The sequence below is a fragment of the Chenopodium quinoa genome, unplaced genomic scaffold, assembly GCF_001683475.1.
Source record: "Chenopodium quinoa cultivar QQ74 unplaced genomic scaffold, ASM168347v1, whole genome shotgun sequence".
Taxonomy (NCBI): domain Eukaryota; kingdom Viridiplantae; phylum Streptophyta; class Magnoliopsida; order Caryophyllales; family Amaranthaceae; genus Chenopodium; species Chenopodium quinoa.
The window spans coordinates 3,085,261-3,108,707 of NW_018743050.1; positions in this window are offsets into that span (position 1 = coordinate 3,085,261).

Here is a 23,447-nt window from a genome sequence, read left to right on the forward strand (position 1 = left end):
CCCTATTTTTTTTGCCCCATAGTTAATTTTTGAGTCAACTTTTAATAACTTTGACCGCAAATTCCCATTAATGTATAAGAGATAATATACTCAAGTGGGATCTTGGTCGATTTGTCGAAGGGGGGTGTTAAATACCGCCATCAAAATTTATCGACACCGCCATCATTTCAAGCAAATTGACAATCTTGCCCTTACTTTTTTTTCCCATTTTCATTCTGTAACATTAGTCCATCAACCACAACCGTATCAACCACCACCTTCTACACCGCACGTCCACAACGACGACAAAAGTTGACGAGAAAGGGATAGTGAACGAGGTGGATTGATGAAAAAAGAATCAAGGATCAATCGGAGCTCCACGGTAACCGGTTTTGGGCTCCGGTTAATGTGGTCAACCGTAGGTCAAAACCGGTTACCGTCCACGGTACCCGGAGGCCAAAACCGGTTACCATGGACGGTAATCGGAGCCTAATTCAAAATTTGCTCAATTTTAAAAAAAAAAAATAATATGGTGTGGCCGGTAACCGGAGGTGAAAACCGGTTGCCCACCACGGTAACCCAAGGTGAAAACCGGTTGCCCACCACCGGTAACCGAAGGTGAAAACCGATTACCGGCGCGGTTAACCGGATTTGGTCGCCGGTTACCGGTGTTGGCAACCGGTTTTCACCTCCGGTTACCATCCACTTATTTCATAAAATAAAACTAATCGGAAATTACTTACCTCCTTTCCGCCGTAGCTGTCTCCGCCGCCGATGTCTAAGTCCGCGCCGACTCCACCGCTTGAGATCGCGCCACCGCCGTTGCCTGAGTTCGCCGCCAATTTCTTCCCGGTAAACCCCAAATATGTGGTTGTGTGGTAAAAAAGGTGAGTGGTTGGTGTTTGAGGAGAGAGAAAAAAAAATAAGGGTCAAAGATGGGTTTGGGTTTAGTAAAGGCAAAATTGTCAGTTTGCTCGAAATGATGATGGTGGCGATAAATTTGGACGGCGGTATTTAGCATTCCACTTTGTCGAATTATATATTTTATTAATATCAAGTTTTTATAATTTTTACACTTATAGATCTTGAGATATATACGTTTTAACACGTGTCTCGAATACCGTAAAAAGTCCAGTAAAGCCAAAAAAAAGGACAGAGAAAGTATAAATTAAAATACGAAGGTCCGGAGGGAATAACTAATTAAATTCCGGAGATGAAAAGAAAGTACTCCCTCCGTTTTTAAATATTTGCTCCATTTCTCCATGCGCGGAGTTTTAGGAGAAATTGAAGAAAGTAATAAAATAAAGAGGTAGTGGGGTAGTTGATAGAATAAAATATTATAAAAAGCAAAAGTAGTGGAAGAATAGGAGGATAGAGAGTATTATGTTGGGTCCACTAAGTGCGAGAAATGAATTATATATTGTAAAAAAATTTCAAAAAAGAAAATGGAGCAAGTATTTAAAAAACAGCCAGAAAAAAAAAAAACAAGTATTTAAAAACGGAGGGAGTATTGTACAATAAAATTACACTCCTACCGTAAACCTACTTTAATTTTGGTACTCCGTAGAAGAGTACTCCTTGTTAACTCGAAAACCCTTTCACCATTACCAAAAAATAAAAATCAGAAAGACGGTCCACTGAGGACAAACAGTTTAATAAATTATGGAAGTAAAATAAAATAAAATAAATAAATAAATAAAAAAGAGTGAAGTTGAGCAGAGTGGAAATGGTACGGATATGAGTAAGAGTGGAAAAGTGAGTGTTAACGTCACACTTACAGCGTACTTACTTGACTGTAAACATGGGCACGAATCTAGGCATTAAGTAAATTTATTTAACTGTGGATCGTATCTTTTGCTTACTATTTTAGCAATTATCTTCTGATTTTACCAAAAGCTGCTCTTTTTGCCAGACTTAACTCTACCTGACTACCTCTATCTGCACTCTACTATATTTTTACTGTACAACAGCACTCTACTCTTTTAATTTTAATTTCGTGGTTAAATTTTCTAAGAGTAATAAATGTTTCATTTTCGTGCAAAAAGAATAAAATCAATTACAAGTTGAAACTAGAAAGTGAATAGAGACTTTATATATATATATATATATATATATATATATATATATATATATATATATATATATATATATATATATATATATATATATATATATATATATATATATTTAAGGCTTTAAGCACACCGTTAGTTAACTTTAGAGTACGTGATTTAATTTGAGAGCATATTTGCCACCTGCCCGTTTTAATGGACTGTATCTAGGCGGTATAGACTTGGATTGTAAATAGGAGGGTAGAAACGTAAATTAACAGGGATACAGTATAAAACATATTCCTAGACCTCAACCATCAGCTTAAATTTTTGGTTGAATTGGTCCTCTAACATGGTATCGGAGCCATGTTAAGGATACAGTATAAAACATATTCCTGGACCTACAAATAAGTATGTAAATTGTATAACAAATATCGTATCACTAGATATAATAGTACTACTAAGACAATCTATAATCTAATAGTATAGTATACATGGATAATAATACACTAAAAGTACCACTATAACCATAGAAAGTGTCATTTTGGATATCAAATGTACCATTTCACTTTCCCACTTTCTCCAAACTAGCCCGTTACATTTTTGCTTCCATCGTAAGGGTAAGTTTATCCCTAGTCTTAAGATGAGTCTTTAGATAAGTCTTGAGCAAGATTCTAGCAATAATCTTTATCAAGACTACATATAGTCTTGACTCTTGAGATGAGTTTTGGATTCTAAAACCCATTTTGAAACTATACAAATGGACAAAAATAATTTTGTTGTTCAATAATGAGTTGCCAACTCACCATATTAAAATAATTAATAAATATATAAATAAATTAATGTTATAAATATTAATTGGATAAGTAAATCTGGAGTGGGTCTTGGAATAATGTGTGAAATTGGAGAAAGTCTTGTATGAGTCTGAATAATAAAAAAAAGTAATTAAAAGTTAGTGGAAATCTGATGTGGCAGAGTTTGAAGTATAAGTCTCGGTCTTGAGGATAAACTAACCCTAATACTTTTTTACCCAACTACACTACCAACTGTACATGATCCCAGCAAATACTTCAACTTATTTACAAAACATGGTCATCCTATTTACGGAGTACAAACAACGTAAATACCGCCCATATGCTAGCAGTTCTCCGTTTCAATGCATAAAACCATTGATATTTTGAATTTTTAACAACTAAAGTTCTGACCCAATTAAGTATAAATTATTCTAGAACGGGCTTTTCAACATCACAATTTTGGTATCCTGTTAGGTTTTAGCGTAAACCCAAATTTCATAGGCCCAATTAGTTTTCTCGAAGTTTATATACTCCAATATACCTCTAATATCTTGATCCTTTCATACATTCTTCTTTGAGCATACATTCTTCTTTGAGCGTTCCTGAAGTTGTCAACTTTATGAGATATCGAGTGATCACATATTCTACATGCACACAATCTCTTTATTTTTGTCTGAAAACTTTGATGAGGGAATGTTGCTCATCAGGGCGAATTGAGCCTTGTAAAATGAGAAAAGTTAATTGTCACGGTGTGCACTTGAGAAAAATCCCTCCCGACGATCTAGTTAGTAAATTGTTGTTTGTTGGAAAAGAATCTAAAGAGAGTGATTAACTGCCCCTTTAAATTATGTGACATCAATATTTATAGGGATGGGTGAGATCACCTGCATATGCTTTAATGGAATACTATGGCGGGGAGAGAGAAAAAAAATACTGATAGTGAATGGAGTATTACACTTTTATCCCTATATTAGTGGTTGAAAAAACAATTTTAGCCCCTTGAGATCCATGTGATGTTTATCAATAAGAGAAACTTGTATTTACCAAAGAAATTACAGGTTTATCTAGTTGATAAACAACCTAACCATACCTTTTGTTTTATCAAATGGTAAACTTATAATTAAATGAGCGTATAATTGCATTATTCATAAATGAAATAAGATTTCACATGCACATTTTATAGCATTAATTATAGTTAGTACAAACTCATAAAAGTTGATACATTGAAGGTATATTTGGAGATGAATGAATATATGTTAGTATTCCACAGGACTATTTATATTGATGTTAAACATTATTTATTTATTATATTATTAATAAATAATAATTTATAATATCACTATTACAATTATTATAAATCTCGATTTAATTTAATTTAATTTAATTTAATTCAGTTCAGTTCTGTTAAGTTTAGGTCTATGTAAAACTATAAAAGTTGAAGAGAACTTCAAATGACCAAAATAGCTATAGTGCATATATATATATATATTGCACTATAGCTATTAATGACGTTTTCGTAATGAGAACCAAATTATAATGAGAACCAAGACTATAATAAGAATTTGGAACTAATCTAGGCCCTCAGATCATGTTAATCGGACGGTCAACATGCTTTCCATGTCATTAATGACGTTTTCGTAATATTTCAACTTTACAAAAGTGATTTCCAGTTTCATTTCTAAAAAGTAATGAAAAGTTAATAAAAGTAATTGAAATTGCCTTAAAAATTAAAAAACTGGGAAAAAAAATTAAAAATTTGCGAAATTACGAAAATGCCATTAATGAATGCGGGAGAGATGTGAGCCGTTGGATATATCGTGATTAAAGGCTGAGATTGAGATCATGTGAAAAGCAAGGTGAAAAATAGGAACTAGGAACTAAGCTCAGCCATTGATCGCACTTCATCTAATGGCTCACATTGCACCTGCTTTCATTAATGGCATTCTCGTAATTTCGCTGTTTTCAAACTTTTTTTTCAGTTTTTTTTAAATTTTAAGATAATTTCATTTACTTTAAGACTGATTTCATTTACTTTTACTAAATTTTCATTTACTTTTGAGAAATGAAATTAGAAACTATTTTATAAAGTTAAAATATTACCAAAAGGCCATTAATGACACAAGAAGCATGTGAGTTGTCGAATTAACACGATCTAAGGGCCTAGAGTAATTTCTAGTTATTATTTTAGCCTTGGTTAACCAAGGTGAATAATAAGAACTAGAAACTAATCTCAGCCATTGATCGCACTCCATCTAATGACTCACATTGCACCCGCTCTCATTAATGGAATTCTCGTAATTTTGCTGTTTTCAAACTTTTTTCCAATTTTTTTTAACTTTTATGGCAATTTCATTTAATTTAAGACTGATTTCATTTCCTTTTACTAAATTTTCATTTATTTTTGAGAAATGAAACTGGAAACTACTTTTTTTTTTTTTTTTTTTTTTTGAATAGAACTGAAAACTACTTTATAAAGTTAAAATATTACAAAAATGCCATTAATGACACGGGAAGCATGTGAGTCGTCCGATTAACATGATCTAAGGGCCTAGATAAGTTCCTAGTTCTTATTTTAGCCTTGGTTCTCATTATAACTTGGTTATAGAATTGAGATCATGTGAGAATTAAGGTGAATAATAGGAACTAGGAACCAATCTGAGCCTTTAATCACGCTACATCCGACGGCACACATCTCACCCGCATTCATTAATGGATTTTTGTAATTTTGCAAATTTTAAAACTTTTTCCATTTTTTTTTAACTTTTAATATTAATGCAATTTCATTTATTTTATAATTGATTTCATTTACTTTTACTAATTTTTTATTTAATATTTAGAAAGGAAAATGGAAATCACATTCTAAAGTTGAAATATTACAAAGTTTCCATTTCCTTAGTCTTGCAACTTAGCTCTTCGAACCATTGTTTCAGGTCGAGCCAAGCCCGGATCCAGCTGAAAAACAGAATGGAATACTCTAAGTTGTTGATTTTAAGGATTTCTAAGATAAGACCATGGGAAAAAGACCCCCTTCCTTTTTGTATTTACACACTTCTTTCCAAGGATGGCGTTCACTCAATCAAATCTTTTATGCTAGCTCAGATTGGAGGATTGGGAACAGAAGGTGGTTATAAGAGTTCGTCGTAGACATCTAAAACAACTGTTTCTGAGCAAAGACCAATCAAAGATAATTCCTATTTGCTCCACGAAATGAAAACGGTCGACATCGTCGTATTAGGTAGTTGGTCAGGTAAAGGCTGACCAAGCCAAGCTCCTCTGGCGCGCCTTAGCCGAGCGGTCCTCGCCTGCGGATCCAGTAGGGTTATAATCTTGATTAGCAGTCTAGGGCGATGTTTTACTTTAGCAGATGTGTTAGTTGAGACGAACACTACAAGAGGGGGGTGAATTGTAGGTGAGTTCCTAGTGACTACTTTTTCAAATATAAAACAGAATAAAATAGGAACTTGCAATGCACATAGGATTTTACGAGGAAACCTTCTAGTGCCCAACTAGAAGTAAAACCTCGACCCTACCTTAGGGATTTCAAACTCAAACAATTTCACTATAATAGGGCAAACACCAAGTTACAACCTATTATAATCAAACCTCTACTCACAAGTTCCCGAACGAACTTGCTACAGAATAGGATTCTATTCTACCCAGTCTAAGTCCCACACTCATACTCTCTCTCGTACTCCCTAAGCACAGATCTTCTCAACTTCTCAACAGAAGCTCTTTCTGTATACAATGATAACAAAAACACTCTCACCCAAATAACCCAAACCAATTACAAGTAAAGACACCTAGTATATGATAGGCAAGATATGCATGAAACCCGAAACTAATATGACAAGATGATAAGCTTGGCAAACTTACACAATTAAAGCTCTGCAAATTCTTCACGCATAAAACTCACAAAAAAACCTAAACTCCTTTTTTTCTCTACTACTTATACAAGTATTACTTGTATAGCAAGTAGGTTTTCTCAAAGATAAATAAGTGAAACTTAACTTATCTTTATACACGGTTTTTATGTAAATCGTTAGAAGAAAATCTTTTCCGAAAAATAAGATAGAAAGATTGAGTTAAAAAGCATAATATCTTTTTAACAAACTGATTTTAAGAAATAAACATTTAAAGAAAATCTTTTTCGAATTCTATCTTTTATCTTTTCCGATTTTAATTTATTTGCCAAGCTAACTTGCCACGCTTCTAATAGACTTCATGCATATCCTACTTAACATATTTAACAATGAATCTAGAAGATAAAATCTTAACTAAATCATTGTTGCGCCGCGCTCCTGTACTGGTAGGTTTACTTGGGCTCCACGCTTACTAAGTTCCTCCAAAGATCTTAGCCAGCCATCTTCAAGTTCCTGTAAAGGAACGTTCCTGTTAGGGAACTTAGTTCCTGTGAGGGAACACTTCTTCTGTTTCGAATAACCTTCTTGAATAAAGAACTTCTTCAAATCTTCTTAGTTTCAGTTACTTCTTTCATCTCCAAGATCAATTTCACCTAAACTAAACAAACACTTGAAAAACCTTTATTAAATGAGTTTGTTGTAGTTTAAGTTGCTCATCATCAAAACCTTTAAACATCAACAATATGGTTCGAAATTGATTCTAAAAGAACCTGTAAGTTGAACGGCTAAAGTTCGTTCGACTCCATCGGGGAGCAACATTGGGTAAGGAAAAGCTACTTTCAAATCGGATTCTATCACAGTTCGTTAAGCCAACTCCGAACACCTTCTATAGCCTTTGTCCTGCTCAAGCGAGAGCCTATTATGACTTGCTTTCCAACACCGTAATTTACATATATATATGTGTGTGTGTGTGCGCGCGCGCGCACGCGTGCAAATTATGAGAATGACAAGTATTTCTCCTATAATTCATAAAACATTTCCTAATATTTTTCTATCCTTGAATTGAACATGAAATGATTGGAGCACGACCTAACTCTTTAGTAAGTGTAGCATTCATTTGATTAATATTGTACAACTTTCTCGAGATGAAACCATTTATGGTAAGGATATTTAGCACATCGATCTTATTCCACCATGATAAACTAAGCTTGAAATATTCACTTTGGTTTATTTGAGGTTGTAGACGGCTATTACAATCATCCCATTCATGTTTCCAGAAACCTTGATTATCATTTGGATTTTTATTGTTGATCCAACTATTATTAAGCTATATTTCCAAATTCGCTAGTTGGTTTATATCAAATACATAACTAGGAGTTGTTGGTTTTACTGTCCACCATTTAGGCGCATAATATTCGTCCCAAATGCTGTGAATTGTGAAATTATGTGTTTTCACGGGTTGAGGACAATGTTGATTATGAACGGATTGAGATAAATCTAGGCAAAATGTTGTAGGCCATGATACTACATAAGTTAAGTAGTCATGGCCTTTGTTTATGGAAACATAAGAAGCTAAACAAAGTGTAAAAAGAAAAAGTTTCAAGCTTGACATTTTGTGAGAAATTAAGAAACTTAAAAGAGTGTTGTAGTGAAAAAGGTATGTGTTTGAGGAAAATTATGAGTGTGTTTTAATAACATTTATTAACAAGTATAAAGATTTATTTTATTATAAAAGTATTTCTTTAATGCATATACTGTATTAAATTTGGGTAGATGAGAAATACACATAAAAGGTGGTTCTTGAACATATGAACATGAAACAAAGATTGCACAATAAATTTTTGTTGTTAACTTAGGTACTTCAAGATTGTTCCTTAAGATTTTATGTATTATATATGTAAACATATAATAGATATAAATTATATATATATATATATATATATATATATTTTGACAAAGTATGTTAGACTAAACAAAGAAATCAAGTTTGAGGAAAATCTATTATCTTAGGTGTGCTTAGATATTAAGCAACAAGAACCATAATTCTATAATATACTAAGTATAACAAAAGTATAGAAAGTTTAATTCAGTCCAAAAGAATAGGGCCTAAGTCATTTAATTGGCTTTGTATGAAAGGTAGACATGTAGCAAGGAAATATGGTATGTAAAACTATAAAATTTGAAGAGAACTTCAAGTTAAATGACCAAAATAGCTATAGTGCATATATATATATATATATATATATATATATATATATATATATATATATATATATATATATATATATATATATATATATATATATATTAATGAGAACCAAGACTATAATAAGAACTAGGAACTAATCAAGGCCCTCGGCTCAAATCATGTCAATCAGACGGTCAATATGCTTCCCGTGTCATTAATGACATTTTCGTAATATTTTAACTTTACAAAAGTGATTTCAAGTTTCATTTCTAAAAAGTAATTAAAAGTTTATAAAAGTAAATGAAATTGCCTTAAAAATTTAAAAACTGGGAAAAATTTAAAAATTCGCGAAATTACAAAAATGTCATTAATGAATGCGGGAGAGATGTGAGCCGTTGGATATATCGTGATTATTAAAGGCTGAGATTGAGATCATGTGAGAAGCAAGGTGAATAATATGAACTAGGAACTAATTTCAGCCATTGATCGCACTTCATCTAATGACTCACATTGCACCTGCTTTCATTAATGGCATTCTCGTAATTTCGCTGTTTTCAAACTTTTTATTCCCAGTTTTTTTAACTTTTAAGACAATTTATTTACTTTAAGACTGATTTCATTTACTTTTACTAAATTTTCATTTACTTTTGAGAAATGAAATTGAAAACTATTTTATAAAGTTAAAATATTACAAAAAGACCATTAATGACACGAGAAGCATGTGAGTCGTCCGATTAACACGATCTAAGGGTCTATATTAATTTCTAGTTATTATTTTAGCCTTGGTTAACCAAGGTGAATAATAAGAACTAGAAACTAATATCAACCATTGATCGCACTCCATCTAATGACTCACATTGCACCTGCTCTCATTAATGGAATTCTCGTAATTTTGCTGTTTTCAAACTTTTTTCCAATTTTTTTTTTAACTTTTATGGCAATTTCATTTAATTTAAGACTGATTTCATTTCCTTTTACTAAATTTTCATTTATTTTTAAGAAATGAAACTGGAAACTACTTTTTTTTTTTTTGAATAGAACTGAAAACTACTTTATAAAGTTAAAATATTACAAAAATTTCATTAATGACACGGGAAGCATCTGAGCCGTCCGATTAACATGATCTAAGGGCCTAGATAAGTTCCTAGTTCTTATTTTTAGCTTTGGTTCTCATTATAACTTGGTTATAGAATTGAGATCATGTGAGAATTAAGGTGAATAATAGGAACTAGGAGCCAATCTGAGCCTTTAATCACGCTACATCCGACGGCTCACATTTCACCCGCATTCATTTATGGAATTTTTGTAATTTTGCAAATTCTAAAACTTTTTCCATTTTTTTTAACTTTTAAGGCAATTTCATTTATTTTATGATTGATTTCATTTACTTTTACTAACTTTTTATTTACTATTTAGAAAGGAAACTGGAAATCACTTTGTAAAGTTGAAATATTAGAAAAATGTTATTAATGATACTGGAAGCATGTTGACCGTCCGATTAACATGATCTAAGGGCCTAGATCATTTCTCAGTTCTTATTATAGCCTTATTTCTCATATAACTTGGTTCTCTGTCTCTCTCTCTCACTCTCACTCTCTGTCTCTATGTCTCTCTCTCTCTCTCTCTCTCTATCTATCTATCTATCTATTATCTATCTATCTATTTCTATCTATCTATCTATCTATCTATCTATCTATCTATCTATCTATCTATTTCTATCTATCTATCTATCTATCTATCTATCTATCTATCTATCTATCTATCTATCTATCTATCTATCTATCTATCTATCTATCTATCTATCTATCTATCTATCTATCTATCTATCTATCTAATCTATCTATCTATCTATCTATCTATCTATCTATCTATCTATCTATCTATCTATCTATCTATCTATCTATCTATCTATCTATCTATCTATTCTATCTATCTATCTATCTATCTATCTATCTATCTATCTATCTATCTATCTATCTATCTATCTATCTATCTATCTATCTATCTATCTATCTATCTATCTATCTATCTATCTATCTATCTATCTATCTATCTATCTATCTATCTTATCTATCTATCTATCTATCTATCTATCTATCTATCTATCTATCTATCTATCTATCTATCTATCTATCTATCTATCTATCTATCTATCTATCTATCTATCTATCTATATCTATCTATCTATCTATCTATCTATCTATCTATCTATCTATCTATCTATCTATCTATCTATCTATGTTTGTGTGCGTGTGTGAATTATGAGAATGACAAGTATTTCTCCTATAATTCATAAAACATTTCCTAATATTTTTCTATCCTTGAACTGAACATGAAATGATTGGAGCACGACCTAACTCTTTAGTAAGTGTAGCATTCATTTGATTAATATTGTACAACTTCCTCGAGATGAAACCATTTATGGTAAGGATATTTAACATATCGATCTTATTCCACCATGATAAACTGAGCTTGAAATATTCACTTTGGTTTATTTGAGGTTGTAGACGGCTATCACAATCATCCCATTCATGTTTCCAGAAACCTTGATTATTGATTAGGGGATTTTGCTCCCACCAATCGGAATGCGCCACGTGGACCAATCAGGTCCTGCCAAGTGTCCCCCAGTTGGAACTGTCAGGGCTTGCCACGTGGCACGCGCTTGTTCGTCCACCTTGGACCTATTATGTCATGACATGTGACATACTCCATGCCTAATGGAGAAACCGGCCACCCAGGCCCAACTTCCGAGGGAAGCCCAATCGGCCCTAGGTTAACCTAAACCTAGGATGGGCACGTTTCCCAAGGTTATAAATACCTCCCTTAATCCTCATTAAGGGGAAGGAAGAAAAACATAACGAAAAAACACATTAATTACACACAGTAATAACCGGCTGATTTCGCTAACAAAGCAGATTACCTACATTAAACACTCTCACCTAGAGAGACCTAATCACTTTAATTTCCGCATTAATTACTCCTTAATCAAGTACTAACTTGACCGTTGGAGGCGGAGCTCCCAGGAGTCTCCGTTATTTTGCAGGTACAGGCGTCCGGTCCCAGTCTCGGAATTGTAACTCTCCCGCAGGACATCAGAAAACCCCGAAACATTTGGCGTCGTCTGTGGGGAGAGTACTTCTGAGATGGCATCCAAGTCTGTACCGACTCCTGAAGAGAGGCGTCCCCTAGTCGACCCTCAAGTTCAGTCGGACCATGATACCGAGAGTAAATTTAAAGTGGAAGCTCACACAGCTTCAGACGGGACCCTAAGGGCCCGACGTACCCGTCATACCGAAAGGAGGGAACGGGAACCTCTTCAAACTGGAAGTGAGCCAGCAGGCGCACCGCCTGTTCGGCAACAGCCGACTGATGGGTCTGCTCCCATCACAAGGGACGAACTCATGACCTTCATGAGGAACTTCAAGGGAGAGATTCAAGAGTTGATCAACAAGAAGCCGCCTGCTCCAGTCAAGGAGCAGTCGGCTAAGAAACCCTCCACTTAACTGAAGAGGAAGCCAGTTCAAGGGCGAGAGGCGACTCCTCATCCTAAATCTAGGAAGCGGGAGCCGCCTGCCCTTGATTTCACAAAATTCCGTGTTCCTACAGGAAATAGGAAATCCGTTCGTCATATTCAGGCGGACGGGTCGAAGCAAACATTCACAGACGCTCGGCTACTGCTAGAGCAGAAGAAGAGTGACCGATTGTCAGAGTCGGCCTCTACTTCAAACTTTCAAGATAGTCTACGAAATGCCTCGATGAGGCATACTCAGTCGTATCATGAGAGTCAGTCAGGCGGCACCTCCCGTCAGTCCGACTTTCATAGCGACCAGGCGGTACCAAACTTACCATTTGTGCCGCAACAACAATATTTTTTGCAGCCACCTCCGCTTGGTGGACCTGCAGCAAAAAACGTCCAACCTATGGACTGGCAGCTACGGTTGCTTAGACTTGGTGAACAGCCTTCGGCCTTCTCCAAGGAAATTAATGAAGCCGCTGAGCCGGCCAAAGTGAAAAATGTACTAGTAGGCGCCTATGACGGCACTACTAACCCAGAAGACCATCTGATGGCATTCACCAACCTGATGTACCTTCAAGGGTTGGATGATCCCACTTGGTGCAAGTGTTTCCCAGCGACTCTCAAAGGAATCGCACAACAATGGTTCGGCAACCTGCCGACTGGTTGTGTAAATAGCTTCAGGACGCTTGCTTACTTATTCACCTCCAACTTCGCCATGAACATCCCTGCGAAGAAAACGACCCTTGATTTGGGAACAATTCAGCAGGGCGAGAAGGAGGGGCTTCGTTCTTACATCAGGCGGTTTAACCTGATGAGAATACAGATTCAAGGGTTACCGGATGAGGTAGCCTATACTGACTTTTTCAGAGGTCTCAAAGACGGGTCTACCTTCAAATTTGATTTGGTTCGAAAGAGGGTGGCGACTCTTCAAGAGGCCTTGATTGAAGCAGAAGCCTATATACAGGCGACTGATCTTTGTACGGTAAAACAGTCGGACGGGAAAAGGTTCGACAAAAGAGAAGGACGACAGAAACAGTCGTCAAACAAAGATGAGAAGAGAAAAGAGGTCTGGGCGGCTGATTTCTCTAAACAGCCGGCCCAGAAAAAGAAAAAAGAATTCAAACCATACTCCCCAAAGTATGCGTTTAACAAGGATAACCAGTTTATCCTAAAAGAAATCAAGGGACGGATCTCAATTGAGAAGCCGGTCCCCATGAAGGGTTCTGCAAACAACCGGAACCAAGATAAATTATGTGCTTATCATGATGATGTTGGTCATCACACCAATGACTGCATAAGTCTCATGCGGTATCTGGACCGCCTGGCTGAGCAAGGTGACCTTGACACTTATGTCAAGAAATCTACGGGGAACACTTCCTCAAAAAAGCAGTCGGCCAAAAAGAATCAACAGGCCGACAGTTCTGATACAGATGATGCAGTCGTCTACACCATTGCAGGCGGCTTCTCAGGAGGCGGCCCCACTATTAGGGGCAACAAAGACAATATCAGGCGGTTAGATGTAAATTCCGTTCACCAAGAACGGCCGTCCAAATATTCATTTCCTGAGATTGTCATCACTGAAGAAGATCTAGGAGGGGTAAGGAGGCCGCATGACGACCCTTTCGTTATTGAATGTAAAGTGGCCAACCAGAGAGTTGGCCGAATCCTCATAGATACCGGAAGCTCCTCAGATCTCATCAGTAGCAAATGTCTGTCGAAGCTAAAATATCAGACTGATTGCATACATCCGGCCTCCCACCCTTTAATAGGGTTTGGAGGAGGAGTCGTCCACCCACTGGGACGAGTGGATTTACCCATCCGCCTGGGCGAAAAAGGGGAAGGACGACACATGGTAGTCCGGTTCCTGGTAGTAGAAGAACTCTCGGCCTACAACATGATTCTGGGTCGACCAACCCTGAATAATTCCAAGGCTGTTATAATCCCATCTCTTATGTTGCTCAAGTTTGAGAGGGATAATGGAACAGTCGGCTCCCTAAGGGGAGATCAGAGGATGGCCCGAGAGTGCTATCTCTCGGATGTCAAGCCCACTGTTATGGCCACTAGGTCAAGCGGTGAAAAAACAGACCTTGACAATGTCAAGGAGAGTGCGCCTGTTCAAGAAGCAGGCGGCAAAAAGAGAAAGGCATCCCAGACAGGGGCCGCAAGAAAAGAAAGAAAATAGCAATCATTGGCAGAGGAGCGGTCGGATGAGTTCCGCCCTCAGCCGGCTGGTGAGCATACGGACCTGATCTTAGACGACTCACGTCCTGACCGAACAGTCAAAGTTGGGACGACTGCTCTGAGAGACCTTGGTGACGAATTTCACAAACTATTGAAAGAATACAAGGACATCTTTGCATTCGAAGTCCATGAAATGCCAGGCATTAGTCCTGATCTGGCGGTACATAAACTGGCCGTGGATCCGAAAAAGAAGCCGGTACGGAAAAAGAAGCGGAACCATGGCGAAGAAAGAAGTCAGGCGGCAGCCGCCAAAGTTAAAAAATTACTTGATGCAGGGTTCATTCGGCAATGTTACTTCCCAGACTGGGTTGCAAATGTGGTGCTTGTTAAAAAGCCGAATGGCACCTGGCGAATGTGTGTAGACTACACAGACTTAAACAAGGCGTGCCCCAAAGACAGTTACCCTCTGCCTAAAATTGATAACCTGGTCGACTCAACAGCCGGCCATGCTTTGATGAGCTTTATGGACGCCTATTCTGGTTTCCATCAAATTCCTTTATGGAAGAAAGATCAGGAGAAGACGGCCTTCGTCACTGATCAGGGGTTATTCTGTTACACGGTCATGCCGTTTGGTCTTAAGAATGCCCCGGCTACCTTCCAGCGAATGATAAACACTGTGTTCTTTGATCAGATTGGGAGAAACGTCGAGGCATACATTGATGATATGATTGTCAAGACTAAACTTCAGAAAGATCATCTGTCGGACCTCCGAGAAACTTTCGCCACACTCAGGCGGCACCATGTCATGCTCAATCCCAAGAAATGTGTATTTGGAGTTGAGTCTGGGAAATTTCTCGGATTCCTTATCAATCAGAGAGGAATAGAGGCGAACCCTGAGAAGGTGCAGGCGGTCATTGACATGCAGTCGCCTCGTACCGTCCGAGAGGTTCAGAAGTTAACAGGTTGTCTGGCGGCCTTGGGAAGATTTCTAAGCCGATCAGGCGACAAATGCATATACTTTTTCCAGGCAATTAAGAAAAAGGCAAGGTTTGAATGGGGGCCGGATGCTGCGGCCGCCTTCCTGAAATTGAAAGTTCACTTGCATTCCTTGCCGAGGCTGGTCAGCCCTTTGCCCAAAGAAGTACTCTACATGTACCTGGTCGTCTCAGATCATGCGTTAAGCGCTGTTCTCCTTGCTGAAAGAGACGGATGTCAGCTCCCGGTCTACTTTGTCAGTCACGTACTGAAAAATGCCGAGTTGAGGTATCCCCTAGTGGAGAAATTTGGTCTTGCACTCTTCATGGTTGTTAAAAAATTGAAGCCCTACTTTTTGGCACATGCAGTCGTCGTGTATACAGACCAACCTATCAAGCGGCCACTTACCATCATGGAGTCGTCAGGCCGAATGATCAAATGGGCCATAGAAATACAGAGCCTCGAAGTTACTTTCGAGCCTAGAAAAGCAGTGAAGGGGCAAGCCTTTGCTGACTTTATTGTAGAGATGACTCGTCCTCCTGACTCTCAAGTTCCAGACCAAGTATGGAAGGTATATGTGGACGGAAGCTCTACTTCAAATGGTTGTGGAGCAGGCGTCATATGTCAGTCGCTAGAGGGCGACAGGTACGAGTATGCTCTACGCTTCAGTTTTCAGGCTTCAAACAATGAGGCAGAATATGAAGCTTTACTAGCCGGGATCCGCATGTGCAAGGCGGCAGGGGCAAGAAAAATAGACGCCTGTTCCGATTCACAATTGATAGTGAGTCAGTACAATGGCGAATACGAAGCAACCCATCCGGCCATGATCAAGTATTTACAGGCGGTCCGACAAGCAGTCGGCTCCCTTGAGGATTTCCATCTAATCCAAGTGCCGAGATCAGAAAACAACCAGGCGGATGCACTGTCAAAAGTAGCATCATCCGCCTCCTCTGATACTCCTCGAACTGTTTTTTGGGAAGTAATGGAGAAGAGAAGCATCGAGGAAAACCCTATTGGAATCCTAGACAGAAGCTCAACCTGGATGGATTCAATCAGGGCATATCTGACAAACGGTACACTGCCGGATGATCCTCAACAGGCGGCAGCACTGAAAAAGCGAGCCACCTGTTTTGAAATGATAAAGGGAGAACTTCACAAAAGGGGGTACCTTCAACCCTTCTTAAAGTGTGTTACTCCAGAAAAGGGACGAGAGATACTAGACGATCTTCACTCTGGTTACTGTGCTTCTCATATAGGCGGTAGGACGCTTGCTCAAAGGGCAAGGCGGCAGGGCTACTTTTGGCCTACTTTGGAAGCAGATGCAATGGAGATGGTGAAAAAATGTGACAAGTGCCAAAGGTTTGGCAAACTAATTCACCGTCCGGCTACTGACCTCACTACCATTCACAGCCCACTACCGTTTGCTAAGTGGGGCATGGACATTCTGGGTCCCTATACGCCTGCTACAGGCGGCAGGAGGTACATACTTGTTGCCGTTGACTACTTCACTAAATGGGTAGAGGCGGAGGCTGTAAAGGGAATCAAGACGAAAGATGTAATTTCATTCATTTGGAAAAATGTCATCACTCGGTTCGGGGTTCCCATGTCTATGGTTTTTGATAATGGTCCCCAATTTGAGACGCCTGTTCTCAAAAGCTGGTTGGGTGACCAAGGAATTGCAAACTACTTTGCATCTGTCGGCCGTCCACAAGCAAACGGCCAGGTAGAAGCCTTTAATAAAATCATCTCAGACGGTCTCAAGAAAAAGATTGAACGAGCAGGCGGCCTATGGGCGGATGAACTACCACATGTTCTCTGGGCCATTAGGACGACTGAAAAAGGGGCGACTGGAGAAACTCCATTCCTCCTAACTTACGGTGCGGAAGCTGTTCTTCCAATAGAACACTACGAGCCGACTCTTCGAGTAATGCTATATGACGAAGAGGCAAACTGGGAAGCCATGCGCCTGGCATTAGACTCACTTCCTGAAAAGAGGGGCAATGCTGTCTTGCGCCATGAAATCTATCGCCTGAGAATGACTAGATCATACAACAAAAAAGTACACAGGCGTCCACTCAAAATAGGGGACTTTGTACTTAGAAAAATGGAAGCAGTTGGTAGGGCTAATGAGTCTGGCAAACTAACTCCCAACTGGGAAGGACCCTACCGAATCTATGAGGAAGTCAGGGACGGTACCTACCGTCTAGAAACACCAGACGGACAACCGTTGCCTCGAACTTGGAATGTAGATAATCTTAAGAAATATTTCTTTTGAATGATGTAAATAGTCAAGAGCTACTTAATAAAAGTTTGCACTTACTATTCAATTTTGTACTAAGAGGGGCACGCCTACTAACAAATAGTCGGCTACTCTCCATGTTTAATTTTTATTCTTAATTAAGAGGGGCATGCCGTCTGTACCTTTACATTCGGCTACTCTCCATTGAGTTTTTACTCTCTTCAGAGGGGCATGCCGTCTGTACCTTTACAGTTGGCTACTCTCCATTGAGTATTTCTCTATTTTCAGAGGGGCATGCTGTCTGTACCTTTACAGTTGGCTACTCTCCATTGAGTATTTTACTCTATTTTCAGAGGGGCATGCCGTCTGTACCTTTACAGTCGACTACTCTCCATTGAGTTTTTCACTCTATCTTCAGAGGGGCATGCCGTCTGTACCTTTACAGTCGGCTACTCTCCATTGAGTATTTTACTCGCAAAAGGGGCATGTCGTCTGGACATATAGTCGGCTACTCTCCATAAGAAGATGGCCGACTGGTTCCAAACACATAGCCACCCCCCTAATACTTAGCTAAAAGGATTAGGGCCTGGCCGACCCTGTGCCTAACAGGCGGCTACCCTCCTTTTACTTAGCACCTACGTTCACCAAGAACTTACCAAGGCCACAGGCCGAATGATCAGACCAGGCGCCAAGCCAACTGATCAAATCTACAAAACTAATACGACCTGTCCCAACATCATAGCAGGCGTCCGGCGGCATCCCTCCGGATGAAATTCGTCGCAGAGAGCAGCTCCCTTTTGGGTGGAACATTGTTCTATAAACTAATTACACGGAACCTATACGACTGTCCCCAAGGGCAACCACGTAGCCGTTTTTGAGACAAGGATAACTCTATCACTAACCAAACCAGTGGTAGCAGTTGACATCTGAGTCAGATGACCGCCTGTATTACTTGGGATAAATGCAGAGGGTACCTCTTGAGTTAATAGCCAACAAACATTGGCGAATCAAGGGGTCTAGCCGGCCTCCGCCGCCTGGTACCTCTACTTCTCAAGCAAGAGTGACGGCGACTGAGTAACTCCAACGTTAACTCATAGTCACTCCCTCAAATTTGGTATGGAACCTAAAAGGTTTGAGTAGACCGCCTGTTTTTTGGCAAACAGGAGCACTCAAACCACTATTCCTACTAGATAACCTATTGAGTTAATAGCCAACATTGGCGAATCAAGGGGATCATCCGGCCTCCGCCGCCTGGTACCTCTACTACTCAATCTAGATTGTGACGAAGACTAAGTAACTCCTATGTTAACTTATAGTCACTCAAACTTAGTATGGAGCCTAAAAGGTATGAGTCGTACGCCTGTTTTTAGCAAACAGGGGCTCTCAACCACTACTCCTGCTAGGTTAACAAATTATGAGTTAAAAGCCAACAAACATTGGCGAATAAAGGGAAACAACCGGTACCCGCCGCTTGTTATCTCTACTACTCAGTTCCTTGGCGACTAGGTAACACTCATGTTTACTTGGTCAGACCACTTTCCTACTTGGATAAATTTACAAATGACAGGACCGCCTACCTAAAAAGGATCCAGTCTTTAAAATAGTTCGAATACCGATTGGATAAATGGCCGACTGATCGTCTATCCTGGAAACAGACAACCAGTCGTCCAGGGGCATAGGCGGCGTGACTAACTATCCGTACCTGTCTGCAACTATCGGCCATGCAAAACAGTCGGTCTAGTGAACAATTGGATATTAGAATATGGAATACTTAGACAAATTTGAGGCAAAACAAAAATTCATTAAAAATAAGCCGGTCATTAAAGACCAGCAAAATATTCAAAGCCCCGGCCCCCTGGCCGGGTAAATACAAAGCAAACGGCACGCAGGCCGTGGAAAGAATACATAAAGCTTAAGAAGGGCGCAGATCTTCAATATTAGCAGTTGTCGCCTGGTCAGCACTCTTCTTGCTGGACTCGGCTTCAGCTGCATCCTTTTTTGATGCCTTACCCCCAAGCGGCACAAGCGCCACTACCGACTCCTCCTCCTCCAACGCTTCCTCCAACGCCTCTTCCTCAGCAGCCGCCAGGATCTCTTGATTATATGTATCAGAACACTGGCGGTACGTTCTTTCCCAAGAGGCAAAGTCGGCACTGGGGAAGAGGCGGCCCCAAGTCATGCGCTGGGTTTGAGCGGAGTCTTCCATCATCTCCCGGACCAGCTCCTTCTTCTCTTGCTCGGCCTTTTCCGAGAGCTCCTGAGTAAGACTCTTCTCCTGGGTCACCAGGCGTTCCTTTACGTTGGCCAAGGATTTCTCCAAGGCTTCGTAAGAGTACATTTTCAGGCGAAGAGGTTTCAGCTCGGCCTTGAGATTTGTGATGGTCGCCTCAAGCTCGTCATTCTTCTTCTGGGCCGCCTCTAACTGAGCCCGAACAGCGGCGGTAGCCTGCGCCTGATAATAAAGAATATCAATGGTCTGAACTTCATTTTGGGCAATTTGAAACATTTCCTTATCACAGTCAGAAGCGGCCATAGCTTTTGCAGCCTTTACCTCTTTGTTCTTCCGATGAAGCGGCTTGCGAAGGTCGTTCACTCGGAGCAGGGCCTAAGTACAAAGAAACAGGCGTCAGCTTCCAAACAAAAAGAAAACAGGCATCCAGAAATTCAAATACTAAAAAATATGCTAAGTATACCTCAGCAAGGACCCCTGCAATCCCGTCAAGGTCAAGGGTGCCGACACCCCTGACCGCCTCCCTTTCAGCTGGAGGAACTGCCCTGATCATAGACTTGGCCATCTCTACCAAGTCAGGCTCCTGAGGGCCGGCTGCATCAAGCATAAACAAATGGATTAGACCTAGTAAAAAAGGGAGCGAGTCTAAAATTTACAAGGACAACTTCTTACTTCTAGGCGGCCCAGTTGGAGTTTTAGAAGAAGTGGCCGGTTGTTTCTCAGCCGCCACATGTTTCCTGGCAGAACCAGGAGAGCTCCCAACAGTCGTCTTCCGGGCCTTGGGGTCCGGCTGTTGGGAAGATGAAGCTCTTGGAGCACTCGTCTAAAAAAGAAGAAAAAAGTCAGTACATGCATAAACACAACTCCAAAAAGAGGGTGAAAGGTTCGGAGCTCACCAAGGGTGCCCCCTTCTTGGGGGAGTCGGTTGAAGTTTGTTCCATGATAGAGGCCCGCAACATGGCCGCCGCAGTCTTGGAGGCGGTGATTTTGCTCATGGCGTCAGCTGCAAAAACAAACAGCAAAGTTAATGAAAGATAAACAACAAATGTATGGAACAACAGAGTATTCGACAGGCCGACTACCTCTTGAGCACCGAATGCTGAGGCCACAGGCGGCCAAAAAGTACTTGTCATAGAGCCACTTGAAGCTCGGGACGCAGTGCAGGGGTACTTGCTCTCGTACCCCTGAAGTAGAGTCGACCCTCGACTCTACTTTAAAGAGTCCTTTATCAAGGATCTCTTTCTTAGCCTTGGGGGGAACAGGCGGCATGCTACGGCCGCCTGCAAGAAGGGGCGGATTCCTGTTCCACTTATTGAAGCGCTTGTTCAGCTCAATGTCTGAACTCTCAATGATGAGGAAGGTGCTCCGCCAGTCCTTCCACTTGTTTGCTTTACCTCTCGTCATGAGGTAGCCCCGGTGGCTTGTCAATTGATACCAGCCGGTACCGCCTGTCTTAGGGGTCCGGCTGAGATAGTTCATATGGGAAAAAGCCTCGAAGCTCGGCTCCACCCCGTGCAGTTCGCACCCGGCCACATAGCCGAGTACGTTGACCCAGAAGTTTGGGGCTAACTGCCATAACCCCAACTCATACCCATCCAAAATCCGCTGAACAGCCGGATGTAATGGGAAGCGCAGCCCTGCCTTGATGGCCGCCTCGTAGCAGCCAAAGCAGGCGCTATCATAACTGGAACCAGCCGGCCAGACGACTGTGTCTTCTGGATCCGGCACAAACACTAGAAAGTCGGGGCCCATGGTGTGGTTTGCAATAAAGCTCTCCACTTTCTCTTGCATGGCTGTGATCCGGCCCCGAGGTACCGTGCAGTAATAGGGGGTGTTTAGCTCTCGGTGAGAGGCGGATGGCTCCGCCCAATTGTCCCCCTTCTCAACTGCGTGAGAAAGTCTCGCCTCTTGCAGGCGGCTGTTTTTCTCTTCTGTGTCCAAAGAAGCATGACCAGAAGAGCTTGATTCGGAATTGTCCTCTGACGAGTCCGAAGAGGACGACTCCTCCCCTCTCCCGGAGGGGCCCGCCTCCTCTCTTTGAAAAAGAGCAGAATTGTTAACTGTTAAATGGGAAGGGGTCACTATGACTCCTCCCTCAGAATTGCCGGCTTTCAGGCCGCCTTGTCTCACTTCCACATCTGGCGCCTGGTCAGATGTTTCACTAAGCGGCACCCTGTGGGAGGAGCCGTCTGAATTTGAGATCCTAGCAGTCTTTTTTGTTCTGGCCATCCTGCTCTGCATAGACACAGATACAGTCGGACTTTGTATAAAGGGAAAAGATGGGGTCCGGAAAAGGGCAGGCGGCACTCCTAGTCCTAGATTCAGCCGTCCCCGGTGACCGGCTGATCACTAACCTAGGTCGTGTCGTGTGCTTCCGTGGTGCCATTTCAAAAAATAAAAAGAAAATTAAGATTAAGAGAACTGACAGTTACCTGAACGAGTGACGGTTGATGAAGTTCTGAAAATCCTGTGCAGTCGGCTTGTCAGAACAGGCGGTAGGCAGAAAAGGTCCGAAATGTCAGAGCAAGTTCAGGGGTCCGAATGTTCTCAAAAAGTTCTCAAAGTGTGAAAATGACTCAAGACAATCCTCCCTTATATAGGCGAAGTGAGAAGGCGAAGGGTCACTTTCAGAATTCAAAATTTGGGCGGGAAAATCTCTCGGCCTTTCGCCGACTGACACCTGTAGCAGGCCGTCGCCTGTTACAGTGCGACACCTGTCACAGGTAACACGTGACCAATCACGTGCCACCTGTGAGGGGCAAATGATTAGGGGATTTTGCTCCCACCAATCGGAATGCGCCACGTGGACCAATCAGGTCCTGCCAAGTGTCCCCCAGTTGGAACTGTCAGGGCTTGCCACGTGGCACGCGCTTGTTCGTCCACCTTGGACCTATTATGTCATGACATGTGGCATACTCCATGCCTAATGGAGAAATCGGCCACCCAGGCCCAACTTCCGAGGGAAGCCCAATCGGCCCTAGGTTAACCTAAACCTAGGATGGGCACGTTTCTCAAGGTTATAAATACCTCCCTTAATCCTCATTAAGGGGAAGGACGAAAAACATAACGAAAAAACACATTAATTACACACAGTAATAACCGGCTGATCTCGCTAACAAAGCAGATTACCTACATTAAACACTCTCACCTAGAGAGACCTAATCACTTCAATTTCCGCATTAATTACTCCTTAATCAAGTACTAACTTGACCGTTGGAGGCGGAGCTCCCAGGAGTCTCCGTTATTTTGCAGGTACAGGCGTCCGGTCCCAGTCTCGGAATTGTAACTCTCCCGCAGGACATCAGAAAACCCCGAAACAATTATCATTTGGATTTTTATTGTTGATCCAACTATTATTAAGTTGTATTTCCAAATTCTCTAGTTGATTTATATCAAATACATCACTAGGAGTTATTGGTTTGATTTTCCACCA